Genomic DNA, 13631 nt, shown 5'->3' with positions numbered 1-13631 from the left:
TGAGTTTCATTCATCTCAGATGATAATGTGGAAGGAAAGTTACTACGTCAAGTACACATCAGAAGAGAATAAGAATCTCGCGCTCTCGCTCTCTCTCTCTCTCTCTCTCTCTCTCTCTCCCCCCCCCCCCCCCCCCCCCACACACACACACACACAAACAAACACACACACACAAACACACAAACGCGTGCGCGCAAGGAAAAGCATTGCACAATAAATTCATTAACAACTCTCAGAAATTAAACAACGACATTGTATCTAATGACTAAGAAAACTTGCAAAAAGTTTGTATTACGATAACGTGGGGTTCCTACGCAACAGGAAACACGATAACAAAGCGAAAAACTAAAAATTAATAGCCCCATTATGTGTGCTGCTTACGTGTATCTTTGTCTTCTATTTCGATAACACTATAAAATATGTCCCTAAGCCAGTTATTAACGTGAAAAACTCGAAATGTGTGTTACGTGCTACAGCACACACTTTGATAAGACATTAATAACTGAAATTCGTCCTGTTTTCGAATTCCTCTCCCCCCCCCCCCCCCCCCGCCCCCCAACTCCTCACTCATGCACCTCATACCGTACTTTTCAGTAAGCATACTATGATAAAGGAGGCAGCACACACGAGGTTTCCGTAGTGTAGTGGTTATCACGTGCGCCTCACACGCGCAAGGTCCCCGGTTCGATCCCGGGCGGAAACACAGGTCGTATTTTAATTTTTAATGCTTGGTATATGAATTACATGAGCTTCGAAACAGTGTTCTACGTAGGCCTTACCACTATAACTGTTAAGTTACTACGAGATTCAGAAGGCACACATTAATGTTGCTTCATGGTGTACGAGTATTTAGAGTAACTTGTTGACTGAACAGTGGTGCTGAGAATTTGAGGGGAAAATCGTCAGGTTCCGAGGGATTTACTGGCGTGCAGATACAACTGATGATGTGACCTGAGCAGTGCTGGAAACAGTGTCGCAAGAGGTAGGATCTGACGTAGAAGCATAAGAGTAATTAGTGCAAAAGAGGAGGATCTCTACAAAGGTAATTCCATCCAGGCAGAAAGTTAGGAAGTTGCAGGCGTTTTAGCAAAAGAAACGGACTATTAATTGCAGCATGAAGCTGAAAGAAGGCTCTGTAATCTTTACTTAGAAAGCGAGAAGTAAACGACTATGAGAACAGAAAAGAAATGAACAGACGCGTACATATATCATGGAGCTTTTCTAGTAAACTAAACAGGGTTTTCAGAATTAAGTTTACGATATTTTGAAATCGGAAGTTTTCAAGCTGAGTGAAATACCAGTTTTTAACTGGCCGCAGTAAGACATGAAATTTTAAAGCGAAAACCATTCGGAAGCTGTAGGACGCGCAGTGAGCAAAGGAGAGATGCATGTTGGCAATTACAAGAAAAACAAACGAGTGTGTCTGTAGTTTTTGGCTGTCTGCCCGCCTGTGAAGACGTGTGCCGCTGCTCCATTGTGCTTCGCATGTATCGAGGCCTTCCCAGCCGCCGAGACCACGTTCGCCACCTGCTGGCTTCCGCGCCGCGCCAGCCGTAGTTGTTCGCTGCCGTCATTCATTGACGATTTGGTGAGTCCACAGTAAACTTGACTACGGATAACCGGTCAAACACCACGCCGCAACTCCATTCCGATAGTGAATACTCAAGGCCAACGCCATTCGAAATAGAAGAGTGGGTGTTCCACGAACTAAGGATAGAGGAAGGACGAATTTGAAGAACTGATGCCTGTCTTCACAGTATTCAGCCTTTTCATATAGTTGACACTGACATGCTGTGAAACTCTGGTGACCACCCAAGGTGGATACGAAAATTTAAACACTGGGACGCGACGTCAAGATCTCGTTCGCCGTGCACAGTCTGCCCTTCGAGGTGCCGGACGACGAAGTCTCATGATGCCCAAGACTGTATGGAGACGTGCTTTCCGTGAACTGCGATTTCTGGGGTGCGGGATAGAGGTACAAAGCCGACTCAGGCGTCAGGTCCTTCGCAATAGTGTTAGAAAGCATGTGCCGTCTTTCGTAATGATACGAGGAGACGGGTGGTGGTGCAGTACAGCTGCTAGCCTCAGACGTGCTCAGTATACAATTCCACGGAGCACATGGAAGCAAACTGCCTAAGGAGCAAACGACCGGCGCAATTGCCACGCACGGAAGGCACGAACGCTCCGCAAGAGAATGGCAATGCCAGCTACTAGGGATGGGCAAACTGCGATTTTCCGATATCAGTGATTTCTGTGACCGCTACTTTGGTAACTGCAATTCTTAACTGCGATTTATCACAATTGTTGTTGTTGTGGTCTTCAGTCCTGAGACTGGTTTGATGCAGCTCTCCATGCTAATCTATCCTGTGCAAGCTCCTTCATCTCCCAGTACCTACTGCAACCTACATCCTTCTGAATCTGCTTAGTGTATTCATCTCTTGGTCTCCCTCTACGATTTTTACCCACCACGCTGCCCTCCAATGCTAAATTTGTGATCCCTTGATGCCTCAGGACATGCCCTACCAACCGATCCCTTCTTCTAGTCAAGTTGTGCCACAAACTTCTCTTCTCCCCAATCCTATTCAATACCTCCTCATTAGTTACGTGATCTACCCACCTAATCTTCAACATTCTTCTGTAGCACCACATTTCAAAAGCTTCTATTCTCTTCTTGTCCAAACTATTTATCGTCCATGTTTCACTTCCATACATGGCTACACTCCATACAAATACTTTCAGAAACGACTTCCTGACACTTAAATCTATACTAGATGTTAACAAATTTCTCTTCTTCAGAAACGATTTCCTTGCCATTGCCAGTCTACATTTTATATCCTCTCTACTTCGACCATCATCAGTTATTTTGCTCCCCAAATAGCAAAACTCCTTTACTACTTTAAGTGCCTCATTTCCTAATCTAATTCCCTCAGCATCACCCGACTTAATTAGACTACATTCCATTATCCTTGTTTTGCTTTTGTTGATGTTCATCTTATATCCTCCTTTCAAGACACTGTCCATTCCATTCAACTGCTCTTCCAAGTCCTTTGCTGTCTCTGACAGAATTAAAATGTCAACGGCGAACCTCAAAGTTTTTATTTCTTCTCCATGAATTTTAATACCTACTCCGAATTTTTCTTTTGTTTCCTTTACTGCTTGCTCAATATACAGATTGAACAACATCGGGGAGAGGCTACAACCCTGTCTTACTCCCTTCCCAACAACTGCTTCCCTTTCATGTCCCTCGACTCTTATAACTGCCATCTGGTTTCTGTACAAATTGTAAATAGCCTTTCGCTCCCTGTATTTTACCCCTGCCACCTTTAGAATTTGAAAGAGAGTATTCCAGTCAACATTGTCAAAAGCTTTCTCTAAGTCTACAAATGCTAGAAACGTAGGTTTGCCTTTCCTTAATCTTTCTTCTAAGATAATTCGTAAGGTCAGTATTGCCTCACGTGTTCCAACATTTCTACGGAATCCAAACTGATCTTCCCCGAGGTCGGCTTCTACCAATTTTTCCATTCGTCTGTGAATAATTCGCGTTAGTATTTTGCAGCTGTGACTTATTAAACTGATAGTTCGGTAATTTTCACATCTGTCAACACCTGCTTTCTTTGGGATTGGAATTGTTATATTCTTCTTGAAATCTGAGGGTATTTCTCCTGTCTCGTACATCTTGCTCACCAGATGGTAGAGTTTTGTCAGGACTGGCTCTCCCAAGGCCGGCAGTAGTTCTAATGGAATGTTGTCTACTCCGGGGGCCTTGTTAGAATTAAGAATCGCAATTAACGAATTCACAACTTGTATCCTTGCGCTATTTCTGCGACTTCTGGAATTTTTGCTACTCCTGCAATTTACGCGATTTCTGCGACTTATGCTACTACTGCGATTTCTGTGATTTACGCAATTTCTGAGATTTATCGCCGTAGATGTTACACTGCCATGAGTCGCAAGTGAGAAGTGAACTTTGTCAATGCAACCCAGAAACACATTCTCGCCTGTATAGCCAATTATTTGTGAGGGCCTAATGTAATGTTTCAGTAACCCCTACTGACAAACAGTTCCTAAAATGGTTTTATTAATATTTCCAACGATTATTCCTTAGTTGTTACATGATATACGGAAGATACGCTTGCCCACAGACAAAATTTCATCTCGACGAAACCATCAGCATTAAGTTTGTTTTACATATGTTCTTTCTTTGGCTTTAGTTTAAACTAATGGAAAAAAGGGTGAAAATATTGATGTGTGATGTTGACAATCATAACGCAAATTACCACACACGACCATAGGTGTTCATGTTTAGAATACGGATTCTGACCACGTTGTTACGTTCACAAGTATCTGAACCACATTATCGGTCACTCGATATAGCGATATTTCAGAACATCAGTGACAGCACAACTGGAAAATTTGCCACACCTCCTTTACACAGTCTTCTTCAGAAGTAAGGTTAGTTTCTAAGTTTGTGAATGCACGTAGGGGGATCGTTTGTGTGAAGTGTGAAACCTCCCCCCACTAAAGGGCTTCCATTACCAGAAGTATTAGCAGTTGTATAATGTGAATTATATTGCTAGTAATTAGTAGCAATATAAAAGTTTCCAGCTCGATTACTGACTGCTCTATGTACCCATCCACATCTCTAGAAGAGAAAATCGTGAAGGTTCAAAGCGACTCTAAGAATTCGCAGCGTAAAAGAGCCATAACTGATAACAAAAGTGTGCAAAAATGAGTATTGGTACAGTGTGTCATTGAAATTATTATGCGATTTGAAAGGGATGATAAATAAATGTGAACTGTACTGTGATTGAATAACCAAAATTCCATTCTCACCACTCATCCCATACCCCAAAATGTTCTGCCATGTTTCAATGATAGACTTGCTGGGGAGTGATGCTGATCCGTCTATCCCTCCCACCTTGAATGTTGGTTGAGGTGACAGACTGACCTGTAGCGCAGCTCAACGTCTAGCTTAGGTTGGAAGGTGGCATGTTTTAAGATTGATGATGTGCAAGTAAAAACAGTGGAAAGCACTGATATTGCAGTTACAAGTTGAAACTGGTAACAGCACTTATGCAATATTTTAAAATACAGACAAAAGTTTAACTGCATATTGTACTGCCGGAAAAATATTCGTCTTTTGAGTACAGCTGTTAAACACGTGGTAAAAATTACATAGTAGACACCAGATTGCATTTTTTGCAGTTTATGTACGACATATGTGTGAAATAGGCATCAAAATACTCATCGGAGACATCTATTATCTGTTTTTGAGACAACCGTGAAATTTTAGCTTTTATGATGAGGAGTGTGTTTAAATATATTACGAAAATTCCAGGCTACGCTACAGGTCTATCTATTAGCACAACCTTTATTCGACCTTCACATTACTCGGCTGTACCAATTCTCAACCGAGTATAAACTTTTTCTCAGAGCAAATGAGCTTTTTGGTTCATTTCTTCGACCATAAGCATGTAATACATCCATATCGTGAGACACAAGGTTATCAGAAAGTAGTGCGGGCGTAGGATAACAGGTCGCACACGGCATCTAATGTTGCTACTTCTAGCTGGGGCTTGTCAAGGGAATCGCAGATAGATTCGATAGCGTGTCGCAAAGAAAAACAGTACTACGAACTTATGCTGTCAGATGGCACACGACGTTGAATGTTAACTGCGGTTTTTAGCTGCTACTTGTGACTTCTACTTGCAACTTGTCACTGAAATCGCAGATAGACAATAGATTCACAGGAAGAAGTACGAAATTCGGCCAACAGATGGCACACGATGTGGGCGTAACCCCGAATCCTTCCGCGGTTAGAAAAATGGTACCGAATAATCCCACTCCCGCAAGGGTCTGAAAAACGATGGGACCGAATCCTCCCGTTTGAAGCAGGTAGCAGTTCTAAACGTTATGAATACTCCAAGCAGGCAAAGGAAAGCATATGAAGTTACAGTAGAGGATGTAAAAAATTTTCGCGTGTATTATATGTTTAAAAGTTTTGCTTTTATTATTTTGATATTTATTTTTATAAATTGGAATCATTTACAGCCTCACTTCCGGCTTTCATTATGCTCTCTTCAAAATCAGGAATTGATGGTGAAAAGTTGAAACCTATATTACTACATTTATCGAAAACGCTTTGAAATACATACTGATACGACGAACTTTTCTTGTTGTTCAAAAACGAGAAGACGGACCTCATAAATATCTTCTATGTCTTTTCTCTTTAGGTTAGAAATGATTTCCTGCCTCTGAATTTGGTTATGAGGCATTTCTTCATGATTGCGCTCTTCTTGACACTCCACGACATCCAGATTCCTGAATAGAAATAGTTTTAACAAAACTTCTGCATCCATTAATGCTGCACGTCCATCGCGTTCGACCACCTTTCTGTAGTTTTCGAAAACCGAATGTGTTACCTTTGAAAACCAACGCTCTCCTCCCCTTCCTATTTACTGGAACTGTAAGATCGTCTGAGGACATGTTCACTCTACAACGATCTGCCGCGAACTGCGAAGTGGCCGCAGGCATGCTCTGTCGCTGAGAACTGCGAAATGGCCGCAGGCAGCTGTCATTAGCGCACACAATGCACTGTCGCATTGTGTCAGTTTGGGAGGATTCGGTCCTGTTACCTGCTTACCTACCAGGTTTCGGTAGGATTCGGGGTTGCGCCCCACGATGATGACTGTGAAAGTCAGTTGCGACTCCTAGTTGTGAGTGAAATTGCAGCCAGATTCAGTAAAGTTGTTATTGTGATATCTGTGACTTCTCAGTCACTGTGATTTGTAACAGATAATGCGATTTCTTGCCCACCCCTACCAGTTACGCTGGAGCGTTAACGGGCGAAGCGTCGGTCATGGTCGTAGCTGCCGTTGTAGCGGCGGCAGAAGTGCGGCACCGTTAGCTGCGCACACAGAGACCCAGTCGGCAACCCCGGCCTTGACGCGGGGAAGAAGCGACAGCTCAGCTGCGATTCGAAGGGCGAGCACCGAATGGAAAACGAGCCGGCCCTGCCCCCCGCCTCCTCCCGTTCCACACCGCTCGGCAGCAGAGGATCGCGGAGATTGGCGCCCCCGGCCAGGAAACAGCTGCGGCCAGCCAGCCGCCGGACCCGGCAGCAACAGGGTAGCATTTTTCATCTCACGCTAGCTGAGGAGAGCCCTACGTCATAGTGACATAACGCTACGTCATCGTGACGTAAATAAACCTAAATCGACTTCATGAGTACCTGTATCGATCTTTGCAGTTAGAGGTTGCGCGGTAACGTGAAAGCTAAATGTGATATGTTCAGCCCAGTTGAATTACTTATGAAGCTGTAATCCCAACAGTTTTGGATGTTATTGTGTGTTTCTTGAACATAATGAATGTCTGAACGAAGGAACCATAACGAAAGAAAAAAAGAAACGCTTGCAGTCTTTTTTTAAATCCGTGAATCGTCCAGAAATCATTTGGAAAAAACGTGAAATAATTAATTATTAAGCTGTAATCCAAAGAATTTTAGATGTTATTGATTATTTCATGAGTTAACGAAAGTAAAAAAAAAGCTTGTAGTCATTTTTTGAAAAATCCCATGAATTGTGCATGATTGTGTCGACAAAAACTGAAATAATTAATTATTAAGCTCTAATCCCAAGAATGTAGGATGTTATTGTGTGTTACATGAATATAGCGAATATCTGAAAGAAGGAGCCATAACCACAACGAAAATCAAAAAAAGCGAGTAGTCATTAAAAATCCGATTAATTATGCATAAATCATGTGGACAGACAAGTGAAATAGGGAGAAATTAAAGTGTTTCGTATTTTTATATAAGCCAATGGATTGTACATAACTCTTCCGGGCAGAAACGTTAAACCGAGAAATTAATGTGATTCCAAAGATAATTCGGAATGTTTCTGGAGTTTTAATTTTGCATTCATTCTTTATACGCTGTATACTGTGAAAAAACAATGATATTTCGTCTATAATTGTTACATTTTAATATGTAAGCAGTATCAACTATAAAAAAGTAAGTCTCCTAGTAGTTGCCAAATGATGTTGGAACACTGGCTGTCACAATGGGTGAACTACTTGACAAAATAGCCACAAAAGCCCACAGTTTTAGCAGCACTAAGCGATGTTTCATATGCGATGGTGGAATACTGTGTTAGTTTATTCTCTCAACAGACATGCTATTAATTTTGGGGGTGTTTGGCATGATTACTATAGCTATTTCCACATTGCCTAAGTCATACAAAAAGTAGCTGAAAATGGCAACAGCACTCACTGCTTTCAGTTGCTTAAAATTCTGGTAAATGTAACTTGGATGTCATTGTTTTTTTCACAGTATACAACATATGAAGAAAAATAATGAGATGTGTTATAAGAGGTCAGTACATTATATTCATCAGGAATAACTTATTTCTGAAGAGCAAAAGTGTCTGTGCTGATCTACAGCATGAAGGCAAAATTAAAATTCCATCAATATTCCGAATTATATTTGGAACCACATTAATTTCTCAGTTTAACGTATCTGTCCAGAAGAATTATGTACAATTTATTGGCTTTTATAAAAATACGAAACACTTTAATTTCCCTCTATTTCACGTTTCTATCCGCATGATTTATGCACAATTAATCGGATTCTTTTTTAAATGACTAGACGCTATTTTTGGCTTTTGTTATTGTTTTGGTTCCTTCGTTCAGACATTCATTACATCAAGAAACACACAACAACATCGAAAACTGTTGAGATTACAGCTTAATAAGTAATTCAACTGGGATGAGCATACCACACAACTGCTGTCATTTCGTTTGTACATGTGTATTTACATTTAGCTTCCACGTTACCGTGCAACCTCTGTGGTACAACTGCAAAGACCGATATACGTACGCATGAAGTCGATCTAGGTTTATTTACGCCATAATGACGTAGTGGGTACGTTACTATGACGTAGAGCTCTCCTCACCTAGCGTGAGATGAATGCTACCCGCAGCAACACACCGCTGACGTTCGGCGAGATGCGCGAAATCAGCATCAAGAAATGCAGAGCAAACTAGCGCGCATACTGGAAGAGTCTGACGACGAGAGAAAAGATAATAACGTAGGACGGCAAAAGCCAGCAAAAACGAAAATAAAAGGCCTCAGGAAGAGCCAAGAAAACGTGGAACAGATGGGTACATCCGATGCAGAAGTGTCACACACGCCACACGCAAGCACAAAAACGCCCACAAACAAACCCGAGGACGTCGTCCTAAGGCCGGACCGACCACAGCAAACACCCGACTCGTCCAGGCAGAATGCATGACTCCTATCACTGTAAATGCACAGGTAAACAATGCATACGAACCTCTCATGCAATCTTAACAGAGTGAGCACATCAGCGAAATCAGACGCCCTTTCAGACTTCTTGCAGCACAGAACAAGAGACATAATTCTTCTACAAGAGGACGCAAATAGAAGAGGTACCGGGATATCACGTTTTCATCAACATTGGCGCTGAAATCCGACGAGGGACAGCGAGAAGAAATAGAAACAGGAGACCCAGAACTAATGATACACGGAAATGGTTTGGTAGTATAAATTGCGGGAACGCTATTCATAAACATGCACCCACTTTCGGGAACGGAGAGCAAGAGGGCGAGAAGTCAGTTTTTCAATTAACGCATTTGCGGACTCCACCCGCACTATAACACCAACGTTGCACTAGGGGGGGGGGGGGGGTTAATTGAGTTACCGCGCCAGAAGACCCCGCCGCCAAGTCTATGCATAAGGCTGCAAGAGCTGATAAGGCGTCTGAAGCTCGTAGACTCGTGGCGTTTGCACAACGAGGGCAACACAGACTTGGCAGAGTGTATGTGAGCAGAGAGCTGCCAGCCTCTGTATCACATCAGCCCAGTGATAGTCTCTGAACATTGCGCATACGAGACCAAAATCCACCAGCCAAGACGAAAGATCGCTGGTCAAAAAGCAAGATGGAAACTGAAAACACAACACCTCACAGAAGAGAGACTACGCTCTGAAATCAAAAGGACAATATGCAAATGTTCAGAAAATGAGACCCATACAACTCCACTACAGAGTGGTGGGTGGAACATGCCAAGCCAGCGATCAGATCTCTGATCAGGTACAGTGCGGAGAAAGCTTTCTGGAGAAAAAGCTAGGCAGACTTCTACGCTCTCTGTCTAAAAAACGCCCTGAACGCACCTGCACACAACCCCCAGTACCTGACATGCGTGAAAGGATTAAAGGCACGCCTCCTCGACATCAAACGACAGCGAATGAAAGTCTCTGTACGTCCATCTTTTTAGAGATGGTTACGGCACTCGGCTGTTTGATACAGGATGTCAAATTGAACACCTTTCAGCCGTCTAGTTTCCAAACTTATTTTATTTGGCTACTAGTTTCAGAGTTTTACTACGCCATCTTAAGGGTTCTGACTGACGTGTAAGAAGATTCTACCTCAGTTCTGATCAAAACAGGGGCCAGCAATACTGGTATTCGTAGGTTTTCGCTATAGCGATCACTTCAACCATCACTTGCCGACTGTTCAGATGATGCATGAAGTGACTGCTATAGCGAAAATCTACTAATACCTGTATTGCTGGCCCCTGTTTTGATCAGAACCGAGGTAGAATCTTCCTACATATCGATCAGGGTCCTGAAGATGGCGTAGTCATACGCTGAAACTGGTAGCCAAATAAAATAAGTTTGGAAACTAGACGGCTGAAAGATGTTTGACATCCCGTGACTGAAAGGCGTCATTGCTTGTTCAAATGGCTCTGAGCACTATGGGACTTAACTTCTAAGGTCATCAGTCCCCTAGAACTTAGAACTACTTAAACCTAACTAACCGAAGGACATCACACACATCCATGCCCGAGGCAGGATTCGAACCTGCGACCGTAGCGGCCGCGCGGTGCCAGACTGTAGCGCCTTTAACCGCTTGGCCACCGCGGCCGGCGTCGTCATTACTTGTAGTCAGTAATACTGTGTCAGCGAAGCTGAGTCTGCCACACTGTACCACTTACACAGAAAAACGCAAAAGGTCAAGCAGCAAGATCATCACTGAACTGCGCGACCACCACGGAAGCAAAATGTCGACTAAACAAGAAACCCTACACCATGTAGAAAATCACTTTAACGAAGCGAAGAGACGGACGATGCCTACACGACCGTTACCCAACTAAAAACACGTCGAATCCTGAGCAATGCAGACCAGGCGATACCGACCGAAAGTGTTACTGAGGATGAGGTGAGAGCCATCCCCGAAGGCAGCGTAAAACCCAGAGCACCAGGCGCCGAGACATCCCCACGAAATTCTACAGCCAATTATGGGCCTATTAGGTGGTTTCTTAACCGAAATAGTAAACGAAATCTGAAATGGACACAGCATTATTGAGGACCATTATGCCTTGGTAAACGTGTGCACTGCTAGGCAGGAGCATTTTCGATGCCGCCTGCGCATACAGAGATGTCATTGCGTAAGCCGCAACCACCAGAGCGATCGTAGCAATAATTTCTGTTGACTTTCACATGGCTTTCGGCAGGATCAGCCGCCTGTACCTACTGCAAACGTTGACAAAACTAGGATTTGGCCGCAAATTTACTAAAATCATAAGAAGTTTCCTAACGAACGACACATCGATACTATCCATAACTGGAAGGACAGCAAGAAGAATTAAATTACGGAAGTCATGGAGACAAGGCTGGCCGCTGTCCTTGGCCCTTTTCGCGGCAGCATGTGACCCATTCCTGCGGTAACGGGCAGCCAGCTTAAATGGTACCCAACAGAACCACAAACGACCGCATACATAGCCTACGCCGATGATGGAATTTTCATCAACAGTGAGAACATCGACAAAATTGAGCCAATTATAAAACGTTCCAAAACGCATCAGGAGCAAGGATCAATCATTGAAAAACAGTGCTGCTCTCCAATGGCAATGGGAGTTTTAACAACCAACAGGTAGTGGTGCTAAATAACTGACATCCATAAAACACTCGGGATAGAAATAAAAAAGTTCACTAAAGATGTTGGTACAAAACTGGCGTATCAACAGGACGATCCTGTCGAAAACGTGGTATATGGCACAGATAATACGGGCATCAACAGAAATTGCAAGAGCGATCCAAGGGCAGTCAACTACCTGTTGTGGAGGCGGGAGATCTACAGTCTCACTGGCGGCGTGATCGCTGGCGAAGGAGGGCTGAGATTCGTCGAAGTGAAAACCTGTACAGCACTGTTGTTCCACGGAACAATCCAAATGGAAGACAAGAACGCAAACAATACCACGGCCTGCCTAATAAACACCTACAGGTCATAGTGAAAGGAAGGGCTAGTAGACACCAGCCATATCCCCTTCAATATGCGTCACATCAGGCAACTGACAGTCGATGAGAGCTACGCATTCACCACTGTGGCTAACCAACAACTAAGGACGGCGAAAGAAAACTACGGCGCAGTGAGAGGGCACACAAGCAAAGCAAAAATAGAGACAAAATTTCCAGATCACGACTGGCCAGTAGTCTGGAAAAACATCACAGAACGGGCAATAACAGAACACGTCAAACCCACGTGGTACAAGGTCGTGCACACCACCGTACTAACGAATGAGAGGCTGGCCCTATTCTATATGAAAGAATCGCACAACTGCAAAATCTGCAACGAAGAGGACACTACAGAGCACCGGTTCCTATGCGGGACAAGCAATAATATAATATATAGACATGAAAAAAAAAAGAAAAAGTGGTGGCCCACATAAACAGGAGCGACCCACGCAACATACATTATGGTACTTACCGCCCCTGAAGCGAAACTGTTCCCCAGACAAAAGCGCACGAGCTTTGACTCCTGGAGAGGAGTTCAAGGACGCCTGCCGAAACGTCACGTGACCGCCTCCGTTGCTACCCACCCCAACATGCCCTAGTTGCCGCTGTCGTCGACGCCCTCCACCCCTCCCACACCTCACAAGCATCAAAAATTGCGACGTATGTCTAAAAGTGCAAGAAAGTGACAGTGAAATGTGTTTTTTTTTTAATGTTTCTCGCACGCAAAGCTCTTCTTGTAGCACCATCGGTGTGTCTTATCACTCGTGTGCAAACACAGCGTTTGCCAAATAGCTGAGCACTGAAAATTATTTCCCAGAACTGAAATCAGTTAGTGTTTACGTGTTTAAATGTAGCTTCTCTTTCACCACGACTGCCTCCCTCCTCCTCTGCCCTGTCTTTCCTACTCTTGCTTCTCACTTTTATCAAATTTGTTCTATATTTTGCTTCGTCCATTGCACCCCAATGTGTCAGTTCTTACTCACTTTGTCTATATATAGCACGATTTCTCTCTGTCTCTCTCTCTCTCTCTCTCTCTCTCTCTCTCTCTCTCTCTCTCTCTCCCCTTTCTATAGATGAAATGTGTATACTTGTAAAAGGTCGCTCTACTAAACATAACCACGAGTAACAGGAAAATCAAACCTTAAAACTTAAATTTCTATCCTCCTCCTCGCTAGTTTTCAATGTGCCTTTCCTTCTTCTTACGCGACCTAAGATTATGTGTTTTCTTGCTTCCCCTTGTTTAGACATATTATGTAAGTAGTTAAAATAGCACACCATATTAAACTGAGAAAGATTCTCAATCATATATAGTGTCAAC

At 43.3% G+C, this 13631-nt stretch overlaps 1 non-coding gene across 1 annotated transcript; it reads left to right on the top strand.

Annotated features, from left to right (window-relative positions):
* The first annotated feature begins 630 nt into the window (after positions 1-630).
* Positions 631-703, top strand: Trnav-cac (transfer RNA valine (anticodon CAC)). Its single transcript has one exon. It is a non-coding gene; the product is annotated as a tRNA-Val (tRNA).
* The last annotated feature ends 12928 nt before the right edge of the window (positions 704-13631 follow it).

Source organism: Schistocerca serialis, chromosome 9 (assembly GCF_023864345.2).
Source record: "Schistocerca serialis cubense isolate TAMUIC-IGC-003099 chromosome 9, iqSchSeri2.2, whole genome shotgun sequence".
NCBI lineage: Eukaryota > Metazoa > Arthropoda > Insecta > Orthoptera > Acrididae > Schistocerca > Schistocerca serialis.
The sequence above is the reverse complement of the archived record's forward strand: the minus strand, read 5'-3'. Positions and strand labels throughout refer to the sequence as shown.